Genomic DNA, 12,091 nt, shown 5'->3' with positions numbered 1-12,091 from the left:
AACACAGTCCAGAGGGGATTGTGGCGCACGAGCCTTCGTTGAAAAGATGTAGGGCGGTTGATAGACTAATCGGCAAATTTACCCCGGGAGTTCACAGAACGCTAGAAAAAGAGAGGTTAGTGGAGATTACAGAGTAGGCATTTTCCAAACTCTTATGGCTAGTGGCATAATCAAGTGAAAATTGATGAGGCAGCAGGAGTATATGACAGCTCGCACACTCCAGAATCTTGGGAGGCTGTCTGCATCCCAGACACCAAGCTCAGCAAGACATAATCGGTGAAGCCCTTGCTGCTGCCGTGTCTCATGGGATGCGGCCAACGGCTAGGGGCGACAAATAAGGTGAGGACGACGTGCACTGGCGTGTAATAATAAAGTTCTCTCTTTCTTTTGAGGAGTGGAAATACACTTGTTTGCCCAGCCCATGAAGGGGCATGGCGTAGTCACTCGACTGCAGCTTCGCTGGTTTTGCGACGTCTTTTGCACCGCACCGGGAAGGCCAGTTGGGTGAGCAAAAAGACTTCCTGATGGTGCGAGATGATAATGGCGAAAATTTTGCCAAACTAACAGAAGGCCTGTACTCCATGCTACATGTACACTAACACCCTGAAGTGTGACTCGCGTACTGCATACATTCATTGCAATAATTATGAATGCTGACTTCTTAGCGCACGTTCAGTCGAATACGAACCGAAACCGCCATGTGTGCATCAATCAAAGACGGCGCTAACGGCGCAAAAAGCGCGCGGTTGGGTTTTAGCGGTGGTTGACATTTTTTTTTTTTGTATCGGCATCGTCCACGGCGCGCCACTTTCATCTTTGGAACTCATTCGAAGAAATAACGTTGTAAGTAAGTCTAGTGACAACATGCCTGCGAGGTTCAGGAGATTTCCCCGAGTGTTGCTGGACTGACTCGCGAAGGCGTTATTTGAACCGTGAGTGACAACTTCGGTCGTAATAATTGCGGGATGTTAAACTTGTCAAACGCACACATACATGCATCAATAGTCAAGTGTCAGTGGCGGAATCAGAATGCTGAGGTAACGTACGTACTTACGACTCTGGCGTAGTCACTGGTACGACTGTTTTTCTTTGTTATGACTAGAGGCCGGATTTTCAGCAAAAAGCGCGTTTTAGGCGCCGAAACAGGCAGGCAAAATAACGTTTTAGGCGCCAAAAATAGGCCGGCAAAACACGTTTCAGGCCTCCAACGTCGTAAATGTAGGCACAATAAATTTTTACATAAATGCAAATCATTTCAAAACGATGTGCGTGACCTTAACTTATCTCGAAAGCAAAAAATGACTCAAAGCTTGCACTAAGGCGCGCAAAGCTTGATACACAGCGGAGCTGATCGGTCTCACGTTTATATTTATTGCTGTATCTAGGCTGAACTTGGATGTAGCGAGGTTGTACTTGGCTTGAACTTGACAGCTAGTAGCGAGGTTGAACTTGGCTTGAATTTTTTTTTTCTTTCTCTCTCACCATCACCATCCGTTTCGTTCTCGATCTTTGCATCGTTTTTTTTTTTTCATTTCTCTCTCTCTCTCTTATTTCTCTCCTGTCTTGATTTCTGTTTTTTTCAATCTATTTTTGTATATGTTTTCTTTCTCTCTTTCTCTTTCTTTCTATGTATGTCTTTCTCTCTTGTTGTCCCTCCCTTTTTGCACTCGTTCTCTTCCCCATCCGAGCCATGCATGCCATGGCCGGCAAATTGGGGCACTACGTGGGACTAGCCGGGTGGCGCGGGGTCTCTGCACGCATCATCATCATCATCACTCATTCTGAGAGACAAGCAGAAGTCGAACAGGACGAAGAGAGCGCGTGCCGACCGAGTCATTGTGTTCATGATGGTGATAGTTCTTTACACGGCCGACGGAGTTTCTCCTCGCGAAAAAAAATTGATTTCGTTTTTACTCGGTTGTGAAACTTCACAATTCTTGTGGCGCATACCCGACCGAGTTTTTTGGTTCGCCGGACAAGGAACGATTTGCTAAACAGCTTCACTGTTAAAATGTTTTGTTTATGGTGGCAAAGGTGCACCAACTGTTGACATGCAATTGACCTTTCTCCCGCACGGTTCACAGAATACCGTCTCTCCTAACTTATTAAAGCATAGTGTTAGAGAGCTTTTTCGCAGAAATTCTGGTGTCGGCATCGTTGGTTGTGACCGAAAAATTGGCGTTGTCCTTAAGCGAAAATTCAAGGTAGATGCAAATAATTCAATAATCAAATGTTTGGCGCGGCTGAGAATCGAACCCAGGCCTTCTGTGGACAAGCAGGTGTTCTACCACGGAGCCGCCAGTGCTTGAAACTGCTTCATGAAAAACTATAAGAATATGATGTAGTGGGTGGAGACTCCCTAACGCACTTACATTTGCGTGGCAGAATAGAACCACGCCAGGTGTCAAAACATGTGAATGGGCGTTTTTCAGGTCTGAACACGCCTCTAGTGGAGATCGCTGAAATCAAAACTGGGGGTCATGGCCTCCGAAGTCGCCCGCTGTGTGCTGGTAGACAACTCGGAGGCCTGGCATTTTTCAGAAAGATTTACAAATCTTCTACTCCAGGTGGCACTCATTTCGCTCCTGTCCGCAACGCTGTGGACATGCATGCGCAGATTACCCTCATGAAAAAGCCCATTGCCTAACGAGTGGATGGTTTGAAGCTGCCAACCCATTACAGAGAGTGTAGGTGCGCGTGGCATCTTACGGGCCGCGTATTAGGTATTTCGCCAATTTGCAGAAGGAAGAATTATAGCATAGTGGGCACTTAGCAACTGTACATTTAGTAGACATACTAGGGTAGTTGAAACGGCCAATGTTACATACACAAACATTTCTTTCCTTGCAGGACGGTTGAAGGCGATGTGCACGGGGCCCGATTGCACTATTGCATTCTACTCGAAGGCAAAGCCCAAGCATCTTCCAAGTTTTTCTATAGCTAGGTGACTTAGGAGTCCACTGTTCCAATCAACACACTCCTGGATCTCTTTCTTTTTGGCATGGCTGAGAAGGGCAGCACAGGAGCAGATAGCCAGACTGCTGAAAGACAGGAAGGGAGGGATGTGTTGTACTGGCCAGGTCTAATCGCATAGGGTCAATTCTCCCCTGTCGGTGAACACCTTAAGAAATAAATTGCAACCAAACAAAAGCTGCATGCACATCACATTCTTTTTTCTTTTGCTCTTCACTCTCCTTTCCGCTGACGGCTTCTCATCCGTTTCGCATTCGCCAACTGCTCGCGCCATATGTCAGTGCAGCAGCATATGGTGGCCGGCGTGTCCCATTTCAATGCTGCTAGTGGTTGTTTTCGGGAAGTTGGTTCAACTAGAGGACTAGGTTCAGCCCCGTAGAGCTCCAGTCACTGTTGCCCGGTAACATGAATAATGGTCTCAAACTGCACTTGAAAGCGAAATTTCCGGTTAAATAGTGTTCATACAGGCGCCAATTGTGAAAATAGACATTTATAGGCACTTGTAGGCGTTTAGGCACAAACGCGAAATATAGGCATTTTTAGGCATTATAAAAACACTATAAAGCCCTTCTTAACCTCTCATTCATGCTCATATATCAAAATGGAGCGATTGGAACAGAATAGGCATTTGCCTAAAATCCGGTCTCTAGTCATGACTGCAAAGAACTGTGACATGCTGGTTATTTTGTGTTGTCAAAGATGGTGCACCTCGTTAAGATTCTGATGCTCAATGGTTTTTTATTTCGAGCCATCGGCGCACGTAGTATTCGGCATTTATTGTAACGTAAAAATTATCTTTAATCTTTGTTGCACAAAACATGCAAAAGTGATAACCGAGAGCATGCGGAAAAGTGATGTGACGCGCTTGAGCTGTGGCATATGTATTTTTGCAGATAAGTTGTTTCTTGCGTGGTGTGAGATTGATGTATTTCAAGGGATACTGAACAAAATTTTTGCCACCGAGATTCTTAGCAAATTGAAATATTGGGTGCTGAAATCGGTGGACACAACCTTCAATTCAGGCAGAAGCTAGTGGAAAATAATGAATTTATTGTGTTTTGCTAAACTGTCACGTTTATGCATAGTTTTCACGTGACGTCACAGACAGGTTCTCTGCACTGGGTACCTCAAGATTCCGGCCACCGTCACTTTTTATCTCAGTAGAGAGTGTCAGTGCGGGGGAGGACACACAGCAGGTCGGTCCTCGCGTTGTTTTGTGCTCTCCCCACTTTCTTCTGTTCGCCAGCCGCGCCAAGGGAGAACAGAAAAGAACTCAAGGGGGCACCGGCACTAATCTGATGTCATCGTTTCTTTCTCCACGCGTTCGAGTAAGAGTTCACACAGCTTCTCAACCAGCTAACAGTGATTTCTGTGCTGTTGCAGATGTATTCATTCCTGCCTTGGAGCGTCTGAGAAGAGCCCCGCCACGGTGGTCTAGTGGTTATGGCGCTCGACTGCTGACCCGAAGGTCGCGGGATCGAATCCCGGCCGCGGCGGCTGCATTTTCGATGGAGGCGAAAATGTTTGAGGCCCGTGTACTTAGATTTAGGTGCACGTTAAAGAACCCCAGGTGGTCGAAATTTCCGGAGCCCTCCACTACGGCGTCTCTCATAATCATATCGTGGTTTTGGGACGTTAAACCCCAGATATTATTATTATTATTAGCGTCTGAGAAGCTGCATGTGCCAACGATGCATTGGGGCAGAGGCCTGCCCTTAGAAATCATTCACTTGCTTGCCCTGCGACGTTCCAGTTTAATTTATTGTGAATTTAAGATTGTGGCAGTAATTTGGGCATGTGTACGATGTGATGCGTCTAATTGGTTATTTTGAAACAAGTGAAATGGGGTATTGCTTTTTGCCCTCTTAGTCGATTGAAATTTTGAAAACAGGAATGGATTTCATTGCAGGGTCTATGTTTCAGTGATGAGTGTAAGGTAATTATGCCAGTCTCTGCAAAGCATTGTTTCAGGTTCGGGAGTTTTAATGCATACTCTTGTAATTGCGTATCTCTTCAACAAGGCGCATGTTCATGAAAGTTTACCTGCGAGCAATGACTTTGTAGATGAGTTACTAAAAGCCTCTGCTGTGGCATTTTTTTTTTTGCACAGTATTGTGTTAAGAATGTTCTTGAAGTAAGCTTACAGTGGAAATCTTGTGGCACATCATTGTGAGTTTTTTCCTGTAAACCTTTGTGCCTGTATTTTTGTGCTGTGCTTTCAAGTGAGCGCAATCTCAAAATTAATGTTGGCCCACGACTAACTCCATTAATTTATTGTGTAAAACAGCACTTACCAAAAACAATCATTTTATAAATGCACTTATAAATGTCACTGTGTTATCTTCCACCATCAAATGTGCTACCGTTCTCATATTTATAATTATTTTCTTTACCTTTTTGCCATATCTGATCTTGTTTGTGTTTTTTATTATGCATTAATATTGCTTGTGAAACATCCGTGCTCATGATAATAATACTTTGATCCCTAAAATGCATGTTTTGCTTTGTTAAGCTGATATAGAGCATAGTTCAGTCTAACATATTCAGACTACTGGGACCAATTTGGTGCGTCAGTTTGACCGAAACATTGTCTCGTGACTAAGTCACTTTCATTATTCCATGGTATCATGATTTCACTGAAGGAATATCAAGACATTAATGGGAATTCTGTAAACTGCACTCTGAAAGAGAAACTATCTTTTGTGCAATGTACATAAATGTGTCTTTTTTTTGGGGGGGGATATTTTACTGTCTGTTTTAAAATAACCCTTTCAGACGCCACCTATGAAGAACTGTCCGTAAGTGCGTCAAATTGACACAATGTTATTTCAAGGCATTCGATACAGCATTGCAACAAAAATATCGTCGTAATACCTTAATTTATGTGTGTTATAGTAATAATTCCTAATTAGTTCTTATTTAAATATCTGTTTAATCTGAAGCCATTCATGCTCTGTTTTTGCATAAATAGAATGAAATCTCAGGCTAGAAATATAGTGCAAATTCGTTTTCAGTTATCTAGATCTTGAGCAAAGAAAAAATATACATTTTTCGTGGGTCTTGGGATGCGGCACGCCGAGCAACTCGTCGAATGTGGTGGTGCCCTTCAGCAAAGTGATCATATGCAACAGTACACGACAAAAGGATATTAAATGAAGACAAATTTCTTATGCAGGAGGTTCATTTCATCGAAAGCTCAAAATATCTTGCTGTTTGATAGCACCTAGTCGATACAAATAGGATAAAGAAGTGGTGTACACAATTGTGTGCATAGCGTCTCAGAGGGCTAACTTGTTTAATACTTTATTTCATGTGCTTCATGCATTGAGATGTCAAGTGGTGCTCTTGTGGTGCTGCACTCTATGGTTACTTTTATGCAAAAACAAAAGTTTAGTTGTTTGTTTAAAGGCGTAGTGCTTAATGTGGTTTCCTGTCGCGCTCGATATGACTTGCAACATAAGAGCGTGTGGCCTCACGAGCGCAAAGGTTGCGCATGGCTTCCACTAGTCTTTATTTCCCATACTAAGTGATGTTCTATCACTTTGGGATGATCCCCTTTGAGAAAATATCATTTAGTTGTGAAAATAAGGGCAACCTGAAGGCATGCGTAATCTTTCAGCTCGTGAGGCCACGTGCATCTTTGTTGCAAGTGCCTCATGCTTAAACTTGGCTCTTGTTGTATAGCATCGGAATGGCACCTGTTGTTGACATGTATTGAGCTCTTCATTATTTGTGTACGGAGTAATGCCAATTTGTGCCAGATGCATTGCGGGTCGGTGTGCCGTAATCGCTACAGTAACATGTAATTTGGATACGCAAAGGTTATGTACTTCTATTACTATTTGGGGGAAGCTTTGGTTGTCTGGTGCTTCAGTCCAGTTGCGCACAGTATGCGACACAATCTACATTGCTTTCCTCTGCTCCCTGTGGCTTTGCAGGTTCCTTGTTTCTGGCATCTCTGGAGCAGTACCATTCGCTTGTGTTTGTACAAGGCGGACTGCGTTCCTGCCGGCAGTTCACCTATCTGACCAGGAACAAGAGATATATGAAAGCGCACTTCTGAGACATACAAACGAGCGTCCCTTCTAGTGCCACCTGTGTCCGTCTGCGTACAATCACAACTGCGACCTCAGATAGCACATTCGATTCATACGGGGGAGCGCACCTTTTTCTGCATCCACAGCAGTGAATCCTTTTCATCTAAAAGCCACCTTTCGAAGCACATGCGCAAGCACAACCACACAGGAGAGCGTCCCTTTTCCTGTCTCTACTGCCATGCATGCTTTGCACAGAGACACACTAAAAGACCCTATGTGTCGTCCTCATGCAAAAAAACCGTAAAGGTCAAGGGCATACCCAGACAATTTCTTTTTGGGAGCAAAGGAGAGGGTTCATTGATTGATTAAGTTTTCATGGCGAATGATAGCTTCTAAAGTGCATCAAAGGGTTTTCGGATGCCTCAGTAACAATGTTTCTTGCAGTATATTGCACAGTGAACTGGGCTAGTTGGTACTGGTTCATTATGTTACAGTGAAACAAGAACAAAGAGAATATTCGGCAGATCCCACGTACCATGGGAGTCGATGTTATGCGAAGCATGTGGCGGGTAGGTGACTGTGGCGTAACTGTTTTTACTGAGCGACACGTTACAAAATGACGCTAAAGATTTGTATAAATTTTATACGCACACATATGTATGTTGAAGAGCCGCATATGTGTTATATAACCAGTTGTTTACGGTTGGGTAACGCTGCCAATGGCAACGTGGTTATTACCAACACCAAAAGCGGTAAGCTGATATGTAGTGCTTATACGTGTCCCGAGAACGCACGCACGTTTCACGAACCCGTGTGCATGTGTGCAAGAAGTTCTTGACTGTTCTTGAACAAGGGCATCATCACCGTGATCAGTGAGCACCAGCAGCTGGTCACGACTTGTTATAGAATCCGGTCGTGATCGTGGTGACGAGGGGTCCATGTGTAGGGAAGTATGTGGTATAGCAGAGCTGTTGGAATTCGTGGATGCCTCGGTCATTTCGTCGACAAATTGTCTGTCGACAGAGCCGGCGACATGTCGGAACCTGAAGCCACCCTTCGTGTTGGTGAGCTATAGGCCGTCGAGGCTGGTAGGCCTGGACAGTGCTACGTAGACCAACATCAGTGGACGATGTTTGTCGTATTCGTAGACTACCTGGGCGTATGTGGCCTACGTAGCCTAGTCTACAAAGCGGCTGTCAATTAATCTGGCGTCATCCTCGGTCAGCATGAGGCCATCGCCCAGCCTCGTGGGAAATGAAGAGGACACTGCGCCGTTCTGGTGGACGAAGTGCACTTTACGGCGGTGCGTTGATGTAGATATCATATGTAATTTTCGTTAATGTATTCCTCCGGGGTCGAGAAATGCTTCAGTATAGCTTGCTGAATCATAGAAATAAAATTGTAATGTTTATTAGACTGCTATAAAAGCGGAGCCAACACTGGAACCACAGACGTTCATCTGATATGACGCTTGTATCGTAGGAGTACATATTGTAGGAGTATCATGTAGTGTTTATTACTTTCTTGTAAAATTAGATAGCCAGCACCACAACCACAATTGACGTTGGACCGACATTACGCCTGCATAGGCTGTTTTTCCAAACCAGTTTCTATAGACCTGGCGTGGCTCAGGGGTAGAATACCCGATTGCCACGCAGAATGCTTGGGTTCGATGCCGCCTGGGATCCTAATTTTCATTCTTTCCATTCGTTGAGTGAACGCTGCCGATGTTGGTTTTCCTTAACGCTATAGCATTTAAATTACCAATGTCTGTTCTGGCCGTTCCTGGGTAGATATAAACAATCACCTGTGGCGCATACCCGTACACCGCAGCCCGTGGTAAACGGGTATGTGCCACACGTGTCTAGTGGAAAGGGTTTGACGACGTACGCGACAGGATTTTAACGTTATTCATGTCATGACCCGGCAATCATATTCGTCAAATCCTCCTACCCTCCCATGCAAATTTTGGTCTACACCAAGTTAAGGAGGTGATCATGAGAGCACCCAGACGTAGGCGGCTAGATAGATAGATAGATAGATAGATAGATAGATAGATACGTAGATAGAAACGCTCAAAGTGCCAGAGGTTCGCTAAGAAATGCTTCGCATTTAAAAGATAAGGCACACATACGACAGGAATGCATAGCAGTATATTTCGTAGAGAGCGATCTGTTGTTAATCCGCGTGGCTATGTTAGAATCTGTTCAAAAAGAAAAAAAAGAGAGAAACAGAAAAACAGTAAGGTTAATTTTTCGTCGCTGTGACCGGCGGTCCTCGCCTACTTTTTATCGCACTTATCGCGTTAATGAAAATTTCTCTACGAGTGCCTTCAAATTACTTTGCAGCTATGTCAGAATGTTGAGTGTTTGGCTTGCCTTGAGTGTGGATTGGACAAAAGTACACTTATTACAGTGTAGCTTACTTGAAGCCTCAACATTAACAGGTAGTTAACAAAGAGAATTAAGATATACGTGCAAATAAGGCCACAGCACATTTTTTCACTCTTTAAATTATACCATTAAGCTGCACATTTCAACTTAAGTTAGTTTCTTTATTGTTTATAAGCACAAACAGTGACATTCCCACTGGGCTACTTCCCCTAATGCAACATTACAATACATAGAACACAGTCTTTCTAAATAACGTTTCTTGGTTCCCGACGCAAACACTAACTATGATAGCTATTTCTGTGATTTCAGTTTGGTGTTCTTTGCAAATATTCAATCATGAACTATACCACATTGTTCTGACAACTCCTAAATGGTTTTTACTAACATACATGAGCTGATTAAACGTGTGTACAAATGCACATACACACACGCATCTTGCTGTATAACCATGTTTCATTCTTCCCATTTTATATCACTTGTGAATCACTTGTTTATAAATTCATTTTGTTGCTGTGGTAAAGTGTGCAGTCTTCATGTTATCAAATTATATTTCTATTTATTTGTTATGTTTGTACATTTACTTGCATAATCTGGACCTACTCAATGTTTATTTACTTATAAGATGTTGATTTGTACTTTTCATGTAAGCCCTTTGTGATATGGCTTGTTTTCCGACTTGCGTCATGTAATTGGTATTCTCTCTCTGTTTTTACCTTAGTGGATATAGTCATTCGTTTAAAGACTTTATACATGTACTAACAGGAGGCCCCCTCTCAGTTTTTGCTTTCAAACCTCCCTCTGTATTGTATTTACTTTGTAATTGTAATAATATCTAATTTTAATAAACTGACCGATTGAATGAGTGCACTGCTGCAACAGTAAGTAGTCAGCCATTATTCTTTGTTTGGGAGCCGCTCTCCCTGTAACCTCATGCATTGCTACCAACTCCATAAAACTGTGTGTGTGTTCTGTGATAAAACCGACTCGCAACACACACTGTTGAATGAATGCACAGCAGTGACAAAAGTTGGCGAAGGTGTACCGAGTCTGCCTAAATTCTTCCGACACAATGCACGCTGTATGTGTTGGAAAACAGAAAACGTGCCCACCCTTATCAATGGCACCATAATTCAGGCTGTCGCCTTGCTTTCACGCACTATGAAGTAGGCTTAGAAGACAAGACCATTTGTCGAAACGTCTGCTCCAGCGACATTTCCTGTTGAATGAATTATTATTGCTGCAAGAGCATAGTTAGCTGTTACAAAAATTTCATTAGTTAAGTTTTGTTTATCTTGCTTTTTACATTAATATTCCATTCTATAGAATGAGCTAGGCTGTGTCTCTCACTGAACCTTCTGCAGCCTATGACATTCTGTTTATTTTTGCTGAAGGTTGTTTCCTCAAAACTAGTGTCTGTCATCTTTTCTCTTTTCATTGTGAAAATTTCATGCCAGCAACACCACCGAAAATTCACTCCATGTACCTGCAAGAAGGGTGGTATCATGCAGTAAGGTTATGCTCGGGATTGTATTTAATCAATCACCGATATCCACTGGAGTGTGTAAAAAGTTTTTCATACTTGATTTTCGTACATCAACACCCAGCGTTGTCATTGTTATCAAGCCGCAGCAGCACCAGTTCAAACAGCACTGAGATGAAAAAAATACTGAGCACTCTCAAATTTAGGTGCTGAAAGTTATGATGTGCACTAGAGCTGTCAACTAATTAAATTATTGAACTATATAGCATGTAATAAATGGCTCGAAAAGAAATCCCTCACTTACAAAGCTACCACGAAATGTAATTCATTACACTTTGTTAACTGCATTTCTGGTTGATTTCAAATTTAAGTTTGTGTGGGTGCATTGTGAATGTTTGTGCTTACTTAACAGTGATTTGTGTCCTGTTTCAGATGTGTCCTATCCTTCTGCGGAACATCCGAGAAGTCGCACGCTTCAAACTTTGCCAGCTTTGCATTGCACGAGCCTCTTCCTCAACATCATTCACTTGCTTGCTGTGTTACATTCCAGTTTTATTCGTTATGAATTTAAGATTGTGATGGTGATTTGGCCATATTTACAAGATGCTGCCTCTGATTGGTTATTTTTGTAAACGTTTTTTCTTCTGTAGTATTTTTCTGTCCGTTTCATATCAACTTTCACTAATATTTCATTTTGTATGCTTCATCTGTTGAGATATGAAGCAATGCTTTTACTGTGGGGTATTGTGTGAATGCATCTAGCAAGAAAGTGTAACAATTAGTTGAATGCATTAGTGCTTAATGAAGTAGTGCGTGTTTATTTATTTATTTGTTTATTTAATGTATACCATGAACTAAGGTTCATGGTATACATTTGATGGTATATGGTATTCATGGCATATGGTATACCATGAACCATTTCATGGTTCATGGTATAGCCAGGGGGCTGTGGTTGAGGGTTAGATCACCCCCCAAAATTTTCCGAGAGCTGCATACAGCCGTGTTCCTCTCCTTTCCACTCCTATTTTTATATAGATATTGCAGTTAACAAAACAGCCTTTCGGCTTTATTAAAGCAGATAAGTGACTAAGATATTGTTCGTGCACAGTCTCTCCTTTTTATTTTTTTGAATGCCCGCATATAACACCCATAGAAAAATATCTCTGGCTACGCCACTACTGCGGATATGAAGTCTATGCAGGGCGGTT

At 42.7% G+C, this 12,091-nt stretch overlaps 1 protein-coding gene across 1 annotated transcript in view; it reads left to right on the top strand.

The window, feature by feature from the left end:
- The window catches only part of LOC119371945 (gastrula zinc finger protein XlCGF52.1), a 67,642-nt gene that overhangs the window by 34,867 nt on the left and 20,684 nt on the right, over positions 1–12,091 (top strand). The gene's annotated exons all lie outside the window — the stretch shown is intronic.

The sequence above is a fragment of the Rhipicephalus sanguineus genome, chromosome 10 (genome assembly GCF_013339695.2).
Source record: "Rhipicephalus sanguineus isolate Rsan-2018 chromosome 10, BIME_Rsan_1.4, whole genome shotgun sequence".
Classification (NCBI taxonomy): Eukaryota; Metazoa; Arthropoda; class Arachnida; order Ixodida; family Ixodidae; genus Rhipicephalus; species Rhipicephalus sanguineus.
Note: the sequence above shows the minus strand (reverse complement) of the source record. Positions and strands in the feature narration are given on the sequence as shown.